The 16,233-nt window shown below is 37.3% G+C and overlaps 1 protein-coding gene across 1 annotated transcript in view; it reads left to right on the forward strand.

Annotated features, from left to right (window-relative positions):
• The window catches only part of CPED1 (cadherin like and PC-esterase domain containing 1), a 312,803-nt gene that overhangs the window by 1,317 nt on the left and 295,253 nt on the right, over positions 1-16,233 (forward strand). The gene's annotated exons all lie outside the window — the stretch shown is intronic.

Here is a 16,233-nt window from a genome sequence, read left to right on the forward strand (position 1 = left end):
GTAAGACTCTCATAAGCTTAACGGAGACAGTTTCTGCAAAGACAGCAATCTGCTTCTCTGTCCTTTCTATAAAACTAAAATTAACTTCCATGAGGTCTGAAAGGGATCCAGAGTGTAAACAGCCTAGAGAGTGACCTGATGACAGGGAAACACGTTACATAAGCTTCAACTTCTTATAGTTACTTCCAGAAAGTTCTGGCATTACTTTATCTCTTAGGATTTCACTTCATTTCAGTGGAATGAAGTAGACAGTTTGGAGGAGGCATAAAATGATGTGGATTCTTTCTAAAATATCAGGATTCTAAGAGATCTGAGGATTTACAATTCAAAAACATAAATCAAAGGTTCAAAAACTTTGATAAACCTTGAGTGTCTCTTTTCTCAAGGCAGTCAATATGAGTGCCCAGACCATTCCAGACTCAAAGATTCTCCAAAGTTTCATTTTGTAACTAGCTAGATTGATTCTTAATTGGTGACCACATTTCTAAAGCAATATATTTACTTCGAAAGCATTAAAATAATAGGATAATAGGTTTATTCAAAAGAATTGATACAATGTATTTTATTGTTTATAGGATTAGGGAAATACAGATTATTCTATATTTATACTATTCAGATAAACTTACTAATCTTACTTGTCAAATATTGAAAAAAACACAAAAAGCACACAAAGTAACACAGGATTTCTATTTTAATATACCACTCTCCTCATGCCTATCAGTAATATAATGACCTGTAACATAATCAAGTGTAAAACAGAACATGAAGAAATAAAAAAAATCCATGCAAAAAAGATCATGGTGGCAAAGCTACTAAATTTTATGTTACAACAAGTAGTATTGTAGCAACAAAATAGAGGGCTCTGTAAGTAGCATCTTATATCTACAGTAGATTCTGGTCGATCGTATGATGCCGGTTACCGTTTGAAGTAGAACTTCTACTTGAACACCAGCTCCGTTGCTACCATTATTACCAAAACCTCCACGATTGACCAGCACCACTTCTTTTAAAAACTCTTTTATTTATTTTGTTTCAGACTACTGCCCTGTGAGACAGGTACAGTAGATAGGATTATTAGCATTTTATGAACAAGGAGCCTGACAGTGCCATTTAGGTAGGTCACATGGTTAGCATTATGACAAGATGCATCCCCAGAGCAATAGCTATCAAGCTGCTTGGTTCCTACTGCAGGGCCGATGCTCCAAATAAAAGTCAATTCAAAGCCCTTGTAATAATTTTTGAAACCACAACTACAAGAACTTATTGAAATACAAAATAACATTAAGTTAAAACAAGGAAAATTTGAAACTTTTAAGTGACTTCATTTGTTATCCATAATGCCGAGAAACATCCTGACCAAGAACTATCTTATGACAAAGAATAGTAGATAATATAAGTTGAAACACTTTAAAATGAAACTGCAACTGAAATTGTACATCTATTTTTAGGCACAGTAAAGTTATTGAAGAATGTGTATTTTTGTTGTTGTTGTTCATTTATACTAGCATTAACTTTTTTCTTTTCCTGAATACATCACAGTTACAATGGATGCAAACTGTGACTGTTAAAGTCATTTCTTGATAGTTTCCAATATTGAGAAAGGCAATTTCTTAAAAAATAGTTGAGATAGTCTTGCTCTTATTTAATGCCTAAAATTTTTGCTAGGAATTTTGAATGAAAAGGTTTTATTCACGAACTTACAGCTTTCTTACTCCCCTTGTTCACTCTGTGTGATTCCTACTTTGTTTGTAATTTAGGCATATGTTAGCTGTTATTTGTGGGCTATCATAGAAAATTTGATTTCAGCTTTGAATCTCCTACTACTTATAAACCATCTGAAACTTACTGGCTCCTGGTGTAAAACATTCACTTGAGAATTTTCTTCACCAAAAATGCCAAACACATGATGAATTTGGTTTACAAATGATTCACAGTCTTAAGTATTTTAACTGTAAGCAAGATTCTAAATTTACAATTATAGTTCAGGAGCCCAGTGGATATGGAAAGTAGATTTCCAAACATTAGCCATGTCACTCCATTTTTAACCTATGCCAGCCCCTGGATTAAAGCCACTTTTTATTTGAGACAGAAAGGAAGTGAGAAAGAAAGTATCATACACATGTTAATTAAAACCAGATACAAATTAATTCTACTTATAGTATATGTTTTGAAAAAAGAGTCAAATCATACTCCAATTTAAATTATTAGATACTCTTTCAGATGGCTAAAATGAAGAGAGAAAGCTTTTGGGATCAATATATTGATCATTTTCTAAAGTAACTACTTGTGAAGTTCATTTAAAAAAACTGATTAGATGCTATATAGGTTTCCTGAAAACCTAGAATTAGCTTTGAGGCATTTTATAGAAGTAGCATTGTTTCTATCTGTAAATTTTGGATTTTGTTATTACTTTTATTTAGTCAAATCTTAGTCAAATCTTTGCTTTAAGTGTTTTTAAAAGTTACTTAAAGCAGCTGATTTTGACCTAGGGTTCGTGGATTCCAGAATGTATTTAGATGTATGAAATGTATGCATCCATGACATTTTATGCAAAATACTATAATGTAGGTGTATGTGAAGATCTTTGGGGGGAAAATTATAGATTTATGTCAGATATTCAGAACTAAAAACATGCTAAGAACCACTACAAATGCTTAACAACCAGTATGTTTACATGTTAAACTAACTGCCCCTCCAGGATGTGTAAACTGGATGTAGATTTAAAAACCTAAAATCAAAAAATCATAATTAAAGACTTCAACTGAGCATATTAGAACAAGTGTTTCAGTGAATGTTTTAGTGTTTGCAGGGATAAATATTCAGAAACCAAAGTAAATACACAGAAGTAAAAACTTCTTGGATCAGAGCTTTTATTCATTGAATAAGTAATACATACTTTCCAGCCTTTTTTGTTGCAGTTGTATCTATGAGAAGACCTTTTGTACTTTGTCAGCCTCCTAATGGAGGGTTCTGTACTACCAAATATTTGATGGTGGGTGACTTTACCCTGCACACTTTTACACATGGGATCTGGTTCAATGTGTAAAGCTGTTTTCAATATGGATTGAAATCATGGTATAGTATATGCCAACTTTCCATAGTGAGGAAGTACTCTCCCTCTTTCTTGCCAAACTTTAATTCATTTTTCCATTTGAATAATGCAAAGGGCTTGGCTAAGCAGATGTATTTTTGTCACTTCTTCTGAGTTTTCTCTCAACATCAGTAGTCTGAATATTGCCTGACAATCTGCCAAGTCTTAAAATTACTTCAATTTAATATATAAACACAGACGTGTTGTCTTCATCAAAGTAGGTCACTCAATAGATTTATCTATTTTATAGCATCTAACACTTTAACATTTCATAGCACAGGAAGCACATTAAATTATAAACAGAAGCAATGAAAGAAAATCTCCTTAATATATGCTCCTTTAATGGAAACTTTTCTATTTGGGGAATACATTTATACTCACCATAGCCATGTGTTTCTGATTACCTCCTGTTGATGGCTCCAAAATGAGAACTACTATTTTGTTGACTGTTGCTTGACTATTCATCTCCCACGTCTTCTTGACCCTCTCTTCTCTTTAAATGACCATTCTATATGACATCTACTTTCTCAAGGATCAAAACATAGCCCAATGCAAATAAGTGGATGTTCTCATTGAAAATGATCTAATTAATCTTGTTTGCATTTCTAATAGTAAATAGTATATTTAACATTTGAAAATTTCTAAAAAATTCCTTACTTGGCCCAGGTTTTCTAGAAATAGAACTGGAGGCAAACACTTGCATGCTAACACTTTGTTGGAGAATGCAATCCCAGGGACACAAGAGTGAGGAAAGAACAGAGAAGGGAGAGCAAACAGAAGGGAGTACATTATTGCAAGTCATTTCTAGAGAGGCTTTCTTCAACGACCACGTCTCAGTACAGGTGCTGGACAAAAGTAGCAGCAAGAGCAAGCAATTTATCACCTGATCTCTTCTCCTGCCTTTTGTTGACTGGAGTCCCTCTCATGGTACTTACAGGTTGAGTTTTTTGGCTTCTCAGGGTAGCCACTAGAGAAGCTAGCCCCTGGATGGGGGTCGTCCTGCAGGTGCAAAGGTGAGGTGGACTCTCCTTTTCAATCAGTACTGTGAGTAGGAGCTTCCAGGTCTGTGCTTCAGAGACAGTGAAAACACTGTCCTTAGTTTGATGACCACAACAATGGCGAGTAATGCCCACTAGAAAGGTAGATGAGGCAATGTGGCCTACTCACTACTGAGGCAGTAGTTTGATAACTTTGCTTTCTAGAAATCCACCAAAAATCCAGCAAAAAATGCTTGCACTCTTGGCAAGAAGCCTCTCTTCTTTTGTATAAAAATGTTGTAATTATCTCACTGAGAATCCTTCTCTTTAACTAAAAAAAAAAATCCCCTACAGAACCTTGCTTCCTCTCTACCCTTTCTCCTCCTGATACCTTTCATTTATTCAATTTCATTCATTTAGTAAATATTTATTGGACAATTTGTATGTATTAGCCTCTTTATGAGATACAAGTTATACAGAAATAAAAGCTTCTGTGAGACAGACAAGTAAATTAACACGGTGATAGGAAACTGACAATTACAAGACTACTTTTTGAATGTTGAGAAGGAACTAGAGAGGGTAGAGAAAGAAAAAAGTATTTCATGCAGAATAGCCTGCATATGCAAATAAGAAATGAAATCGCCGGATAGCCTGATACATTTGGAGAATTCAAAGTATTTGTTATACTGTGTGTGTGTGTGTGTGTTGTTGTTGTTGTTGTTACTGATGGAAGCAGGAAGGCAAATACACAAAGTAGAAAAGTCAGCAGGGTCTAGATGTTGGAAATGTGCACATGATAAGGAGTCTGGATTCTATTCCAAAGGCAACAGAGAATCCCTGAAGAATGTTAAGCAAAGACTGGCATAAATACATAAGTGTATTAGAGAGAAAGTGAGAAAACACACATTGCAGAATGGACTGGAGTAGAAATGAAGGCAGGAAGACCAGTTGGTAGGCTGTTTCAAAATGCCTCTTCTTTGCCAAATCTTACTTTCCAAGTGTGTTCTTGAACACCCCCTTTTCAACCTTTTTCAAAATTGGCTCCACAGTTACCCTCTATTACTTATAATATTGCCAATTCCAAATCTTTCCTCCTGCCAGCGAACATGTGTAGAACTAATAAAACAATAAGCTTTCTTTGTACCTGGCAATCTACCTAATATGATATGCTCCCTGTCTCTACTTCCCTTCAGAGAAACTGTAACTGGTTCTCTTTGCATGTACTTCCTTGTTACCTCTCCCCATTCCTTATCCTTTGCATTTGGTCATTTCTATTGAAACCTCTCTTGGTGAACCCCTTATTACCAAATCTAATGATCTATTTTCAGTCTGCATCCTTCTTCTCTGAGGCATGTTCTGCTATTGGGAAGTGACTCTTTCTTGAAATTTCCTTTTTGAATTCCACAACACAGCAAGGTTATTCTGAAAAACTTGTGGTCTCTTTTCGAGTTCATTTCCTCTCTCTGATGACACAGGTAGACATTTCCAACCTTAGGCCCTTGGATCTTTGCCTTGTTTTGTACTTTTCCTTGATGAATGTATCAGTTTTGCCTATTGTTAATTTTCACCCTTGGCAGATGACATATCACCTACCTCTTCAAATTCCTGCTACCTTTTTCTAGAATATTATAAAATACTACAAAAATTTAAATAATTTATTTCACAAACCTCATGCCCAAATCAATGACTCCTCTTAACCTCCCTATTTCCATGAATAGGACCTGTCACCCAACCACCATTTTCCTAGATGCATAGTTTTTACACCTTTGATATTTCTTGCTTCTTCCCCATACCTTGCTCCTCACCAAATCCATCTGGCCTGGCTCCTTACCAAATCTGAGGTCTGCCACTGAGCGACATGGCGAGCTCCAAATTAGAAAGGCCACAACATTCTTCAGTTCTTCTTCTTCTTCTTCTTCTCCTTCTCCTTCTTCTTCTTCTCCTTCTCCTTCTCCTTCTCCTTCTCCTTCTCCTTCTCCTTCTCCTTCTTCTTCTTCTTCTTCTTCTTCTTCTTCTTCTTCTTCTTCTTCTTCTTCTTCCTCTTCTCCTCCTCCTTGTCCTCTCCCTCCTCCTCCTCCTTCTTCTTCTCCTCCTCCTCCTTCTTCTTCTTCTTCAATAACTCTGGGAGTGGTGGCTCACATCTGTAATCCTAGCACTTTGGGAGGCTGAAGCAGGAGGATCACTTAAGTCCAGGAGTTCAAGACCAGCCTAGGCAAAATAGGGAGAGCCTATCTCCACAAAAAGTTAAAAAAAAATTAGCTGTGATTGATGGCATGTGCCTGGAGCCCCCCAGCTACTCGAGAGGCCAAGGTGGGAGGACTGCTTGAGCCAGGGTTGTCAAGGCTGCAGTGACCTGTGATCATGCCTCTGCACTCCAGCCTAGGTGACAGAGCAAGCTCCTGTCTCAAAAAAAAGAAAAAGGAATTATCCTTAAAAATTTTTAATTGAGGTAAAAAAACCCCCACATATTATAAAATTTAACCTCTTAACCATTTGTAAGTATACAGTTAAGTAGTATTAATCATATTTACATTGTTGTGCAAGGTCCAAAACATTCTTGCCTTGTTCACAGCCCTTATTCAGAAACATTAGTCTCAACCAGCTTGCATGTTGCTTCCTCTTCTCCTTGGCATCTGGCCCAGATCTGGATTTCCTTCTTGTGGTTTATATATTGCCTGTAGACATGGTGCTCCTTTTTTAGCTCTAACTTCTAATTTCTCTCTGGGACCATGCTGTGCATTTAGCCCTTCATTATACTATTATAGTTTTAGTAAATATCACATGAGCACAGCCCTTATGGCTATGTAAAGTGGAATTTTCTCTAGTCCTCCAAATTAATTCAGATAAGAGTTCATCAGATTCCAAAATCTTAGCATCTACCTTTACAATCTCAATGCTGTGTCCTTGTTGTCACTAACCTAGACTCATTCAGTGGTTTAACCAGTTACCCCTCCATCTGCCTGCATATTCTAGGCAGTCTGTGCACAGGTCCCATTAATACCTCTGCTGAAAGCCTTCAGGAGTTGTAACGTTGAGCGCACTCAATTGAGTAGAAACCACACTGATCCTGGTATGTTCCAACATACTTTTCCAGCCTTATCTCTACCCTGTCTCTATGTGTAATCCATAATCCATAATCCAGCCGACAGCCTATTTTCTAAACTCCCACATCTCTCCTTCTGTCAGGAGTCTCCTCCAGGGAGCCTGCTCTACTCAATACCTCTAGAAATCTTCATGATCATTCTTAAAGCTTTTGAGAACCTATGAAGTTTCACTTCCTTCATTATAGCAGCCCTTATCTCCATAAGTGGATGTGTGCTTAAACATCCCTAATAAAACTTATGTTTCATTGTAACTATTTATAAATGAAGGAACATTAGAATGTTAGAACTGCAAATAAGTTAGAGATGATTAAGTTCAACATCTTTCTTTTTTAAGTGAAGAGAAAGAAGGTCACAGAAAGAAAGTGGCTCTCTCAAAGTAACATAACAAGTTGATAGTGTGGACAGGACTGGACTGAGACCTATGTCCTTTCTATTTTATTATAGCCCCATATGCTAACTCCATTCATTGGTATTATGGGTTAAATTGTGTACCCCATCCCTGAAAAGATATGTTGAAGCCCTAAACTCCAGTACCTCAGAATGTAACCTTACTTGGAAATAGGGTTATCGCAGTTATAATTAGTTAGGATGAGGCCACACTGGAGTAAGGTGGCCCCTAATCCAATATGACTGGTGTTATAGGAAAACAGTAGATGGGGCGTGGTGGCTCACACCTGCAATCCCAGCACTTTGGAAGGCCAAGGTGGGTGGATCACCTGAGGTCAGGAGTTCAAGACCAGCCTGGCCAACATGGTGAAACCCTGTCTTTACTAAAAATACAAAAAACTAGCTGGGTGTGGTGGCGGGCACCTGTAATTCCAGCTACTCAGTAGACTGAGACAGGAGAATCACTTGAACCCAGGAGGCAGAGGTTGCAGTGAGCTGAGATTGTGCCACTGCACTCCAGCCTGGGTAACAAGAGCGAAACTCGGTCTCGAAAAAAAAAATAAATAAAATAAAATAAAAAATAAAAAGAAGAGGACAGCATAGGAAGACAGAGACACACAGGGAGAATGCCATGTAATGTTGAAGGCAGAGATTGGAGTCATGCAGCTGCACACCGAAGGACACCAAAGATTGCGGCAAACCCCAGAAACTCGAGAGTCAAGGAAGGATTCCACCACAAGTTTCAGAGGAACTGCTGGCACTGTTATTTCAGGCTTCTAGCCTCCAGAATTACGAGATTTAGTAAGTAAGCTTCTCTTGTTTTAAACTATCCAGCTTCAAATACTTTGTTACAGCAGCTCTAGGAAACTAATAAATTTGGGAAGGCAGAATAGTTAAGTACATGAACACTGCATTCAAATTAATACCATTTATTAACTTGTTACCTTGGGCACATTCCTTGACCTCTCTAGGATTTAGTTTCCTTACCTGAATATGGATATATTATCACCAACTCCCCAGGCTAACATGAGCCTTAAATGAGATAAATCACATGAAGCACTTAAAGTGTCTGGCAGATAGAAAGCACTCAATAAATATTAACTATGAAAATAATTATTATTTAATTTCCTTGAAGACTCACTCCTCTCTGTGGACCCTGTAGACCCTAACATTTGGCCTTCACAAAGTCAGTGAGCAATAAATAATTGCTGCAATGAACATAAGTCTTTGGATAAGAAATGTCTGAGATGAAAGCTTTGTTGAGTTTCTCTCTCTATCCCCCAGCCTCTAAGCTGTTGCCTTTTCACAGTAAAATGAATCTTTTGAATCAAAACCAAACTTAGGGAGGCTGATATATCACTCAACGTCAGACTTGCTTATCTATAGGCAAGTCTTCAGTTTTGTGGAATCCTTTTTTTTTTTAAAGTCTGAGATGCTGAGATGAACAGCATGTTATAGCTGGGGATGGGGAGGAGTGAGTTCAGTGCAGATAGGAGGAAAGAGATTAAGATTTTGGACCCTGAGTAACATATCTATTCATTGGTTTATTGTCTTTCTACACGGGATATAAGCTCCTTCAGATCAAATGCTTCATTTGATTGGCTTGCTGCTACATCCCCAGTGTCAAAACAGCCTCTGATACATAGTGAGCATTGAATAAATATTCAGTTGATGAATGAATAAATAAATGAATGATGAATTTGAATTTGCCAACTCTAGAGCAGGGCAAGATATGAGAAGAACTCCTTCTCCCTCTTTTCTTTCTCTTGCTGAACTCAAAAGTCCTCCACTTCTCTTTTTTCCTGTACAAGTATCCCTTGATCTCTTTACTGTACTATCTCTTGGACTTCTGGCTAATGGTAATCATCATGCCACTTCTACATTAAAGTTGATTAATTATCTTTGATTAATTAACTATCATTGATTTCTCATTATCATCAGCTCCTTTGTCTCATTGAAATCCTTAGCCTATAAACATTCTCAAGTATCTACCATAATAATAATAAAAATAACATCCTTTCCTAATCATTATGCCTTTCTAATTACATCTCTTCTTTCTTATCCTCATTGTCACCATCATCTAACCTCTATTTCTGTTAAGGAATTTCCATTTTTAACAGATCGATCCTACCTAAAATTGAGCCATTCCTTTTATACATTTTTGTATTGTAACTGGATTGGAAGATGTAGATTTTAAAATCTTGCTGATGGAATTTAAATACAGGAGTTTATGTATATGAGGCTCTCAAGAGATGTTATCAACACACTAACAGGTACGCAACTTCCATAGAATTAGTTAGGCTCCTGATGAGCATTTAATGTTTGTGAATTTATCTGAGACAGTTGATTAGAGCGATGTTAAATTTTTATAATGAAATATGCATATGGGTGAAAAATTGCTCATACTGAGAGAATTTAAACAAATTCAAATTTGTTTACATTAGATACATTTTAATGAAGGCTTGATGAAGCTCAGATTTCAACAAGTTATATTAAATGTCATATGTATCAAAGAATTAATCATTTTATAAGTGTCATTCTCTCTTGTTTTTCAGATAGTGGCAGGAACTTCTGCTTCTTTCTCCCTCTAAGCAATTCTGTTTCTTGTTTAAATGGAATTGAAAATTCATATAAGATAAACCCTGTGAAATGGAAACCACTAAATACACTGACATTATAAAAAGTGCTTCCTGTTATCAACTCTGAGTCTGTGGCCTTTTGGGGTGAAAGGAATGTTTTGGTTTCGTTTTCCCCCTTGGCTTCCTTTAGATATTTTTTCCAAGGGATCTGTTCTCACTAAAAGAATGAGCTCATGTTCTAACATAGGATTTATGTTCTGTGGCAGAAACTACACCAAATTTGGAAATTTGCAAGGTAAACAGAACTTTGTCAACTTTTGCACTTTTTGGAGACTTGTTCAAAATGTAAAATTAAGCATTTTGACTTATCATGTATGGAGTTCGGAAAGAAATGTGACAATAAAAGACTGAGTCGGCCATGTATAAGGATCTTAAAAAATGTTATTCAACTTTCAATTAAATTCACTAATAGAGGCTAGGGGTATTTACGATCCAAAATAATAGATGGATTAAAATAATTATCAAGAAGAATACATGGATTTGGCAGTGCAGAATGGGCCTTATCATGTTCCTTGACATATAACTACCTTTGGTGTCCCTAATCTTTATCTGGGTGTTCTCAGTAGGAACCCCTACCGTTCATTTATAGTGCAGGCCAATCAGAGTAACTTGGTAAGAGGGAAACTCTGTAACTCTGCATATTACTGTTGAGAATAGATCTTACAATCTTCAGCACAGCTTTCAATCTCAAGCCTGTTAAGTATATTGAATAAGAAGCCTAGCAGATCATGGGTATGTTGTGAAATACGTTGGTCCAAATTCCAGCTTTATCCTAGCTATAGGACAACTGGTAAATTTTATCTACGTTTTTAAATCCTCAGTTCTCTTGTTGGAAAATGTAACTAACCCCTATTTGTGGGAACTGAATAAAATTCATATGTTTGAAAGCATCAAGCATTGTTGTTGGCCAGAGTCAATGTTCAATAAATATTATGTGTGTCCTTTCTTCCCCTGAGAAGCTGGGTTTAAGCTCTCATCTCAAAAACAAGCACTGGGTATATGTTACATTATATTTTCTTCAATAATGCATATGTAGCATGTATTTTTGATTGTCACCCTGTGTTTTCTTCAGTACATTTTGCTCAGGTAAATGTTTGAAGCTACTTGTCCACTTTCCTTTTTGGCACCTATAGATACAGTCAAATGCAAGCATATTCCACGGGGTTTCCAGGGATGTGTATAATACTTCCTCATCTGCTCAAGAAAGTCACTTTGACTTCCAGGAGTCAGAATGCAACATATCTTCCCTCATTTATTAAACATAAATTATTCATAAATTTTGATATTTTAGTTCTTTTCATAACCAGTCTCTTGTAACATACATCACAGCTGATCTTGACAAATTGAAGCTGGTAATTGCTGACCTGAGCATATTTTGAGTATGCTTGAGAGAGGGATTTGGGGTAGCCAATCTAGGAAGAAAGAGTCAGGTGGAGGAAGAAGCCTGATGGTAATGTGTAACTGTGGGAAGAAAATGGAATTTACTTAAAAAATAATATTGCTCTGGGGTCATAATATTTCTTATTTCTTTTGGCATAGGGAAAAGTAGGTGGCGTTAGGGTGGTGGTGCAGACTTCTAGAAACCACCAGAACAACCTGTTAAATTACTTCTTGTATCTGAAACAGATCCTGCCGTGACCCATTCAGCCTTTCCAAGAGAAAGGGAAATTACCTGGGACTGAAATGGGGAATCCCAGTTTCCATAATGAAGAGTTGAGTGACCATGGACAAGTGACTTCTTTGGGTTTTATTTTCCTAGTCTGTGGTCCAGGGATTGAAATGCCTGTCACAGAGGTGCTATGGGATCTAATTAGACACTTTAGCTGAGAGTACTTTGAAAAACATTGAGATTATAAAAGACAGAGGAATATATATTTTCATATCCAAAAGAATGATATCATTAAAATATTCTCATTGCATTTGGTGCCTCTTGGGAAAAGAAGACACACACACACACATATATATATAAAACACGAATGTGATTACTGGAAACACTCTTTTCATTAAAAGTTTATAGTATAGTGTGCTATACAAATGCCAAGTTATAAAGTTATGTTTCAAAATGCCACTAGGAGTCCAAAATTGTGCTGCTACAATTGAGTTTCCTCTTGATGTTTCACTGTTTCTTTAATAAGCAATAGGAAGTATAATAGCATTCCAATAGCTACAGCCCTAAGCCTACTTCTTCCCTAGTGGAAAATCTAGTATTAATTTAGCCAAAATGCACAAATGCTTCAGGAAAAATGGAACAGGAAATTAACTTTTCTATAGTAGTGAAGGAACTACCCGACCTTAGCAAAGCATCAATCAGAAAGCTGACTTTCATACTGAGCGGTAAACCTTCCCTACTGGACACACCCAGAGGGCAGAAGTGATTTTGAATGTTTCCCTTTACTCCCCTCTCTGTTATTATCTTTAAGAACTATCTTTTGTTTTTCTGAATAAACAGTGAAAACATTAATAACACATCTGAAACTCCCAATCATACAAGCTAAACCTACTTATCTAAGTATTTTAGAACTACATAAGCTATTTTAAAAGCAGATAGGTTTGAGGCAGAGTTAGTTTTCTTGTGGGGGAGTATATGAAGATAGGGAAGAAAGGAGGTGAGTGTACTATGTTTCTTTTAAAAAAACAATGATTAAAGTATGACCATGTTTGCTTTTAACAAACTTGTTTTGCCTGAGAGCAGATAAACTGTATTTGCGGAAACATATTCTGTCAGACATATAAACTTCACAAGCTAGAATTGTCTCCTATTTTTCTTGTAAAATAATATCTTAAAAGGAAGCCCCTTTTCTGGGATATAAATAGGAGTATGTCTCATTATCCAATAATGTGTACGTAATCCTAAGCACATTTCCAAAGTAACCAAGCATTTATAGTAATGTAACCATACCCTGTGAAATCTAGCATTAAAACAAAACCTTCCAATAAATTACTGTCAGCTGGATCAGGGCAGAGACCAAGTTTACACAATTCCTGGCACATAATATGTCGAATGAATGGATGAACAAGATCTAGTGTAAGTTCATTGCGTATTCAGTATAGAACTCTCTGTGGTGGTCAGCAGTCCTTGAATTCTTCTTTCATATTTTCCATTCAGCTCTTAAACTCTGATTATTCCCAAACAACGTCCCCACCCAGGTCTTCCTTCATTCAAAAGATGTCTTCACCTCCTGCCTTCCTAAGAAGACCAAAGCAATTTGTTTGACCATCTAAGACATGATTTCCACTTTAGACCTGACTGAGACCTACTGCTAGACCCTTTAAGAATAAACTAGAACTCTAGGAAAGGAAATTCCTTTTCCAGCCAGCCACAGAAGAAAGCCAAAAGCTATTCTGCAACACAATTGATCCCATAAAGAAAGGATTAGAGAGTTTAAGGACTTGAAAACTTGATATCAGTATTAGATCATGTATTATTCCTTCCTTTAGGAAAGAGTGCTTATATTTGGGAATTTTAGATATTGGCATTTCCTGCCAATTTTTGATTGTAGGAGCAAGAATCTGGCCATCTGATATTTAAACATTCTAGAATGAATATGTAATTTGGAGATCTCCAGGGCTGATTTTGAAAGAATATGTGAGGTTGTGTTATGATACGTTAGTGTGATTGTGCAGCATCTGGCAACATGAGCAGGAACAGGTAGGGTAGAGTGGAGGCACCTCTCGAGGGAAAGCATGGGAGGGAGAGTTCTTGGAGCTCAGTCAGGTTGGAGAAAGTGTTACCCAGGGTTGTCTCAAAGGAGAGCCAAGGTTGCATGTCAGTAATGGCCAGTAAACTGAAAGGACCAGATAAGAAGGCCACGGAGAGTGAATAGCCATGAGGGTAATAAGAGTAAGCAAGAAAACAGAATGAATGCCCAGACATAAATGTGTGCTGAAGGAAACTTGGTCTACTTCTTTTATGTGGAATGTGGTACCTCTTCCCCACATTCTTCTTAACACCATGGTCCCTCCATGAATAGGATAAGGCAACGTTTCTCTGGGTTTGCCAGGTATGTGCCTCTATCCTGCAGCCCTTCATTCAACAAGAAGTGGAGCCGATCTTTACTGCCCTGGAGATGCAGAGCCACCTGCATGAAGGATGTTGGCTATCCATCCTTAACCATCTGTTCAGCTCAAGGGAGCCCTGGATTTCTGGGGAAAATCCAGATGAACTGGTTGCTACATGCATCTGAATGCCAAGGGGAGAAGGCAGGAGCCAGAGATGCTATGCATGGGATTGACAATGTTAAACAGTTGAAATGGGCTTAGAACCTATCCTCCTCCTCCAGGGGGTATAAATGTGGTGACTGGATAGGCAGTGGATGGAGAATCTCTTAATCCCTAAATCAGTGCCTGAATTCTACCCTTACATCCGGCAGGTGTTCCATTAGGCTGGACTCTGCCCAGAGGAGGACATGTTTGCTCTGTGCCAGAAAGAGATTCTAGGCCGGCTGCCACAAGTTCGTTCATGATGACCCACTGCAGAACTCTGGGCTGTGTGTGTGTGTGCAGAAGTGAAATGCAAAGGGGACAGCAGAGCTAGGAGAACAACTGAGGTCACAAGCTGGGCAGGATGGAGGTGGGAGGATGAGGAGCACATTTTGTGGTTGGGAAAGTAGATAGAGAAGAATGAAAATTGAATGGAGAATGAAAGCAAGGAATTCAGGAATTTCTAGGGGAACCCTTGGAAGACCCTAAGAGTAGACACTCGTGACCATATTTTCTGAGCGATAAACAGAGAATGTAATGTTTCATAAAGGGCTAATATCCTAATGTGTGAATTTATTTATAGAACATTATAACAAAGTCAAAATGAAGTCATATGTAGTTGTACAATTAACAAATGGATTAATTTCTGGTCCAGCCCCCAAATCTAAGAAGTATGTTCACTGTATGTATGACATCATGCCCCTATGTATTTTTATAATGATATGTTTGCTCTAGCACTGAGTTTTTATCAGAGAATAATCATAGAGATGATGGCTCATTTAGTATTTTAAAATTATTTAATGTCTCATATATAAACACTACCTTTTTGTATCCTACATGTAATTTGACAGAACCCTTATGAAACAATATGATTAAATTTTAAAGGCTTGTGTTCTCATTGTTTAACTCCCACTTATGAGCGAGAACATGTGGAGTTTGGTTTTCTGTTCCTGTGTTAGTTTGCTGAGAATGATAGTTTCCAGCTTCATCCATGTCCCTGCAAAGGACATGAACTCATCCTTTTTTATGGCTGCATAGTATTCCACAGTGTTTATGTGCCACATTTTCTTTATCCAGTCTATCTTTGATGGGCATTTAGGTTGGTTCCAAGTCTTTGCTATTGTGAACAGTGCTGCAATAAACACGTGTGCATGTGTCTTTTTAGTGGAATGATTTATAATCCTTTGTGTATATACCCAGTAATGGGATTGTTGGGTCAAATGGTATTTCTGGGAACATCACACACTGGGATCTGTCGGCGGGTGGGGGGCTGGGGAGGGATAGCATCAGAAGAAATACCTAATGTAGATGACTGGTTGGGTACAGCAAACCATGATGGTATGTGTATACCTATGTAACAAACCTGCATGTTCTGCACATGTATCCCAGAACTTAAAGTATAATAAAAAAATTTAGAAACGAACAAACAAAAAAAGCTGTTATTCCCCATTTTAAAAAAATTTAAGGGCTTTTACTTAAACTATGTTAATTTTTCAACATGTTCTTTTGTCTGACAATTCTTTAAGATCTATTTCTCTAGTAATATCTTACGCTTGTGTGGGACTCCATATTTTGGAATGCTTTTGTCTAAACTGAGTCACTTTGGATTCTTACAGTAGCACAAAAAGTAGATGGAAGGTGTCAGTGCTCATTTACAGATGAAGAAAATGAAGTTCATCAAGTGGAACTTAATTAGTGTCAGCTGATCATGAATGGGATTGGGGGAAATAGAGACTTGAGATTCAGGAGGCTTTGTGTTGTGGCTGGAAAAGCCTCAAACTCAGATTCAGAGTCTCTGGCATCTGTGAAAATGTTTGGTCGACCGCATGATGCTT

Source organism: Pan paniscus, chromosome 6 (genome assembly GCF_029289425.2).
Source record: "Pan paniscus chromosome 6, NHGRI_mPanPan1-v2.0_pri, whole genome shotgun sequence".
Lineage (NCBI taxonomy): Eukaryota > Metazoa > Chordata > Mammalia > Primates > Hominidae > Pan > Pan paniscus.